A 6,199-nucleotide genomic window follows, 5' to 3' on the forward strand; every position below is an offset into this window, starting at 1 on the left:
GAACAAACTTTCAAATAATGTTGGTGGGAACGATGTCATATTAATCTCTGCCATATCAAGTAAGATTCTTATTTTTCTGAATGTCCATGCAGCTTAATGAAGCCTTAACTCCTGCCTGTTTTTTCACGTATGTGTTTCCGGATCACACCCATGACTACTCTCCTCCCTTTCCGGGTCACGCTGAAACGGGCCGGAAGTGGCGGTGCCCTAGCCGGAAGTGAGTGTCATACCGTGGGTCCTACTTGCTCTGCCTGGTGCGTGGTGCCAGAGAAGCTCCTGCAGCCTGAGCACTGTGTAGTCGGCGCGCCCAGGTGAGGGGTCGCGCGGTGACCAATTTGGGGTGACCCTGGTGCACACAGCAGCCTGGCTGGGTGCAAGCGCCCTGCTTCCCCCTCACCCGCTCCGTCAGCGCCCCTCGCGTGGTGAGATGTGGGAGTGTGTCCCAGGGGCTGCTTCCATCCCCCAGTTTTGGGATTGGTTGGGGTTCCTGGGGAGAATTCCTGTTGGAGAAAGGAGGATCCCAGACTGGGGCTTTGGGCGTCGGGGTTCCCGATTCATTGCGGGAACTTTGCGTGTCTCCCCCCTCCATTGTTTCCTTTCACACAGCGGTGGCTCCTCCCTGAAACTCCTAGAACGTCTTCCGCTCATAGGTGAGCCCCGGGTCTGTGGCTTCTCTCACCACGAAGTGACTGCTGTTCAGGAAGCGAGTGGCTGCAGCTGGAGCACAAAACGTTAGGGCTTCCTCCGGAGGTTTGCCCAGTCTGGTCCCCTGGCAGTCTGGTCCCCTGGGCGGTGCCTTCTCCGAGAGCGGGGAAGGGGAGGGGGAGGGGAGCACCTGGTAGTCCGGAAACGCCCTGGCTCATTCTTGCCAGCCAGGAGGGCGGAAGCGGGGAGCGCGCTCAGCCTTGAGGGTGTTGAAGTGATATTCCAGCGCACCCACCGCACATTGAGGTGTGATTGGCATTCCCAGGTTGTGGGGTAAGTCCAGGACTGGGACCTCAAGGGAGGTGACCCAGGTTGGTGGCTACCAGTCAACGGTATGGCAGGTGGCAAGTAAAAGGAGAAAGAGACAGGCCCAGCTGTACAAAGATGGGGTTCGGTGAGCAGGAACTCAGCCAAAGTGAGGGCCAGTCTTTCTTTGGGAAGGCATATAAGTCTCCAAAGAAGGGCAAGACCCCTCAAGTACGGAAGATCCCCCGTTCCAACATACACTCTTAAAAATTTTTGCATGTTATTTCTTTAATTTTTATAAAACCCTGTTTGTTTTTAACAGTAGAAAGAAGCTGGAGGAAAGCTTCTTAGTGGAGGACAGACAGCTGGAGGAAAGGTTTCTTTAAGAGGGACAGGAGGAAATTGCCACCAGTAATTAATTGCTTTTCATGCAGAGAAAGTAGCCAGTAAAAGACATCCAGGCAATTGAACTGGATCCATTATTTCTGCAAATCTGTTAGTGTGGGGGAGTATGGGAGCTGCTCCTGCCTATTGCCCAAAGGGATATTTCTGTTTCTGCTGCCTCTGAAGAAGTAGCTTGTCCGATGTTTAGATTTATGCCAACTCCATTTTAACTGTGTATTCCCACCTGGAGTCATTTTATCCCTGTTCTAATGAAAATTCCGAGTGTGTTGCTTGGTTTGTAGGGTTCTTTTGGTTTTGGTTTTGAGTAAGCGCTTTCAGGAAAATTTCCAGCTTTACCGAAGCCATGAGCTAGATCCGGGAGTTGAAGGAGGCTGTAGAGTTGCTCAAGGAGACCATCCAGGTGGGGTGTGGCTCTGCCAGTGAGGGACTGAGGGGCTGGCCTGGTGCTCCACACCACTCCTTGAACACATGCTGGCATGACAAGAGGCAGCGCTCCCATGAAAACTCACTGGCAGCTATTCTGACCCAGCGACCCTATGGATAGGGTAGAATTGCCTGTGGGGGTTTCCCAGACTGTAACTCTACACAGGAGTAGGAAGCCTCATCTTTTTCCAGCCAGTGGTTTCCAGCTGATGGCTTTGTGGTTAGAAGTCCAGCATGTAACCCACCAGACACCGGGACACCTGATCTTTACTGTAGTCTTAATTCTCCACCCAATCTAGCTGTTCTAGAAAAACTCATCCCCACGCCACATGGGACTTCCTACAGTCCCCTGGCCAGGGGGAAGTTCTGCTCAAGTCCCTGCCTGAGTTTGGAGGGTGATTCATTTGCAGAGAACAGCTCTTGTTCATTCCGTGAAGGTTCACACTGTACTTTCTAGATCCCAGTTCCTGTGTAGAGGCAGAAGCCCACCAGCATGTCTGTGTAGGCTGATAGGCCCTTCCGTCAGAATTGAGATCAAATTCTAGTGCTTCTATTCATTAGCTGATTTCCTTGGGAAAGTATTTGAGCCTCTAGTGGTTCGTCTCTGAAGTGGGCCAGATATTTGTGGGTTAAGCGACTCAGTGCAGGTCTGGCATGCCGTCAGTGGCTGCTGATATGATCCGTGCTGCAGAGAGACATGCACACACATCCTAATGATGCTGGACCACGTGGAAAGGAGGCCACGGGACACTTACAGCTCAGGGGCACAGGCATTTGAAAGGACACGAAGAAGGAGCTGGGCACAGGCCATCCAGGCCCTGGTGCTAACTAGCCTCCCAGAACTCAACCTACTTCTTGATGAGCACAGGGAACCTTTGGCGGGAGTTGAGCGGAGCAGTGACATGACCATGGCAGCATGAGGTATATCACTGGGGCTTCAGTGTGGAGCCTGGTGCAGGTATTTGGAGAAAGGGTGCAGGTGTGGCTGCAGGGAGAGCAGGTCAGAGGTTGGGATATTTCAGAAAGGAGGTGTGGCTGTGACATAGGGATTGTGGTGGGGGCTGACGGGAAATATCGGTGCTATTATGCGTTGGGGGCAGATGATAGAGGGGGGTGGCTGGCAGGATTTGGTAGCATACAGGGGCAAGAAATCAAGCCGACTCTTAGCTTTGTGATGTAGGCACAACTTGGGGACCTGGATGAGGATCAGGAGGCAGGATGTGGGCATCTATGCAGGCATTTACATTCCTTACCTGAGTCAGGACCCCAGGAATAACTTGCTACGTTGACTGGCAGTTACTGAACTGGCTGGGTATTTTCCCTCTGTGTTGCAGCAAAGGCCAACCTGATAAGCTCTCCCGAGATGTCCAAGCAGCCAGACTACAACCCGGGGAAAATTGAGAACAAAGCAGAACCCGCTGTAGACCTGCTTCTCAATTACCTGCAAGGTGAGGCTGGTTGCAAGGGGGTGTGGGGTGTCGGGGCTGGGGAGTGGGCGGGGGTTCTGCTGGCTGCTGAACAACTACAGGTGTTGACAGCTGTGCCTTGAGTGAGTATGGGACCTGGGGGACACCACTCACCCCAGTGGACCATGTCATTCCAGCTTTCAATAAGGCCCTGGACCTGGTCATGCAGGTGCAAAAGCAGACCAACAAAGGAACCAGAAGCAAGAAAAAGCCCTACAAATCTGAAAAGCCTAACAAATCTGAAAAGAATGGAAGTTTCCCACAAACTTTTTGAAGCCCCCTTGTATCTATCTCACAACTTTTGCCTGTTCAGTTATTTACAGGTTTAAGCCTTATTGACAGCTATTATAAAAATCTGTTTGCAAGCTAACATTCCATGATCCTTGTCATTTTCCCATCACCTCTACCCTCTACCCCCCACTTTCTGCAACTGACCCTATTACCCACCAATAACCTTTGACATCTCACTCGGGGGAAGTTCTGTTCCAGTCCCTGCCTGAGTGTGGAGGGTGGTTCCTGTGCAGAGACCTGCTCTTGTTCATTCCATGAAGGTTCACACTGTCCTTTCTAGATCCAGCTCCTGTGTAGACACAAAAGCCCTCCAGCATGTCTGTGTAGGCTGATAGGCCCTACCGTCAGAATTGAGATCAAATTCTAGTGCTTCTATTCATTAGCTGATTTCCTTGCGAAAGTCTTTGAGCCTCATTGAGCCCCTAGTGGTTCGTCCCTAAAGTGGGCCAGATGTTTGTGGGTTAAGTGACTCAGTGCAGGTCTGGCAGGCAGTCAGTGGCTGCTGATGCGATCCTTGCTTCACAGACATGCAAACACATCCTAATGATGCTGGATCGAGTGGAAATGAGGACACGGGACACTTACAGCTGAGGATGAAAGTCCAGGAAAATTGCTGGGGCCTGTCCTCCCTTTCAAATGCCTCAGGGACACAGTCATTTGAAAGGACAAGAAGAAGGAGCTGGGCACAGGTCAGCCAGGTCCTGGTGCTAACCGACCTCCCAGAACTGATATCCAGCTTCCTGATGAAGGCGGGGAACCTTTGGAGGGAGTTGAGTGGAGCAGTGACATGGTCATAGCAATATTAGGTATATCACTGGGGCTTCGGTGTGGAGCCTGGTGCAGATACTTGGAGAAAGGGTGCAGATGTGGATGCAGGGAGAGCAGTGGGGAGGTTGTTGGGATAGTTCAAGAATGTGGCTGTGCACAGGGATTGTAGTGGAGGCTGATGGGAGATATCAGAGCCATTTTGGGTTGGGGCAGATGGGGGTGGAGGTGGCTGGCAGGACTTGGTAGCATATAAGGTGGAAAAATGATGAATTTTTAATATTTTGTCTTCCTGAGCTGCCCTTTGAAATGATCTGTTCAACTTTATTAACTCTATCATTTCTTCTATTTGCCTTAGCTACTTTAAGTAATGAGCAATTTCAATGTCTCTTCTCATATCCACTTTGATTTTTTTCTTGCTTTTCTGTCTTTAATGACCTTTTGCTTCCTTCACATATGATGTTCTTAATATCGCCCCCCCTCCCCCAGGTCATTAGTGTTCATTTCATTAAATGTTACCTAAATTCAGATTGGATAGCCACAAAATATATTTTAGCTCTTGTAGACTTGTTTTAATATTTTTCAGTTTCAAACAATTTACAGAAATTTCAGACTAAATGTATAATAGAGTTATATAGTTTATGTTTAACATACTTATATCTTTAGAGTAGTGACTAACTTCTTGACTAATTTTTAATTTGTGGAGTTTTAGTTGTTGACTTATAGCATTTATGTATTCTGAATACAAGATTATTAGGTATCTCACGAATAGTTACTGATGTAGGTTGCCTTTTTCAAATTCTTGATTGTGTCTTTCCAATTATAAGGGACTTTAATTGGGATGAAGTTCAACTTACGTTGAACTTGGGCTGCTTATGTTTAAGATGTCATAATTGCTTAAAATGCAAGATATCTTAAGAAACCATTCCCTAATCCAGGGTCACAGACATTTATGTATATGTTTTCTATTAAGGGTTTTAGGATTTTAGGATTTGGCTCTTACATTTAGGTCTTAAGATCTATTTTGAGTCAGTGTTTGCATAAGGTGTAAGGTGGCAGTCAAAACCCATTATTTTTTCTTGTATCTAGTTGTTTTCGACAGCATTTGCTGAAATCACAGTGACTTCTCTGCACTCTTTTTGAATCATTTAGCTATGTATGTATGAGGTTGAATTTTTAGACTCTCAATTATATTCCATCAATATGTTACCTTTATGTCACTACTACACAGTATAATTACTATAGCTTTTGAGTAAGTTTTCATATCAGGCAATGAGCATTCTCCACCTAGATTTTATTGTTTCTCAAGATTATTTTGGCTATACTAAAACTGTCACATGTCCACAGAAATTTTAGAATCAGCTTGTCATTTTCTGGAAAAGCAAACCATGAGAGGAATGAGGTTGAATCTGTAGATGAGTTGTAGAATATTGCCTCTGGATAACAATCAGTCTACCAAGCCATGAAAACGTCAGCTTTGTACATGGCTCATTATTTGCTCAGGTCTCAGTTTAAATGTTTAGCCTTCTCACATCTTATGCAAAGTTCACTCCTGCTCCACTATAGTACATTATTTATAAACTTGACATTTATTACAGTCTAAATAGTTTGGCTTGCTTGGTAGAGTTTATGCTTCAAGTAAGTCTTTTATTCTAAAGATTCTCTAGGGCCAAACACAATGCCTACTAACAATAATTGTTCTTAAATTTGTCGGCCCCAGTCTGTGCTGAGAGTGTGCGGATGGAGTGTTGTGGAGCGGAAATACCGCAAGAAATATGCTTGAGGGAAGTGGGTTTTCGGCACCCCCATAGAAGCATGCAATTAGTGGATGATGGTTCCGGAGGGGTCCAGTCCCCCAGAGCATCTCTCTGGTGGGAGAGCAACTTTCTGGAGAGGTC

General features: G+C 47.3%; 1 long non-coding RNA gene across 2 annotated transcripts; it reads left to right on the top strand.

Moving 5' to 3' along the window:
- The first annotated feature begins 206 nt into the window (after positions 1 to 206).
- On the top strand, positions 207 to 5,163 carry LOC142427456 (uncharacterized). Of its 2 annotated transcripts, XR_012780068.1 has the most exons (4): positions 211 to 311; positions 607 to 650; positions 3,114 to 3,227; positions 3,383 to 5,163. It is a non-coding gene; the product is annotated as an uncharacterized LOC142427456 (long non-coding RNA). The 2 variants fall into 2 exon arrangements; XR_012780067.1 differs by lacking the exon at positions 607 to 650 and having other exon boundaries at positions 207 to 311; positions 3,383 to 5,161.
- The last annotated feature ends 1,036 nt before the right edge of the window (positions 5,164 to 6,199 follow it).

This window comes from Tenrec ecaudatus, chromosome 15 (assembly GCF_050624435.1).
Source record: "Tenrec ecaudatus isolate mTenEca1 chromosome 15, mTenEca1.hap1, whole genome shotgun sequence".
In the NCBI taxonomy this organism is placed as follows: Eukaryota; Metazoa; Chordata; class Mammalia; order Afrosoricida; family Tenrecidae; genus Tenrec; species Tenrec ecaudatus.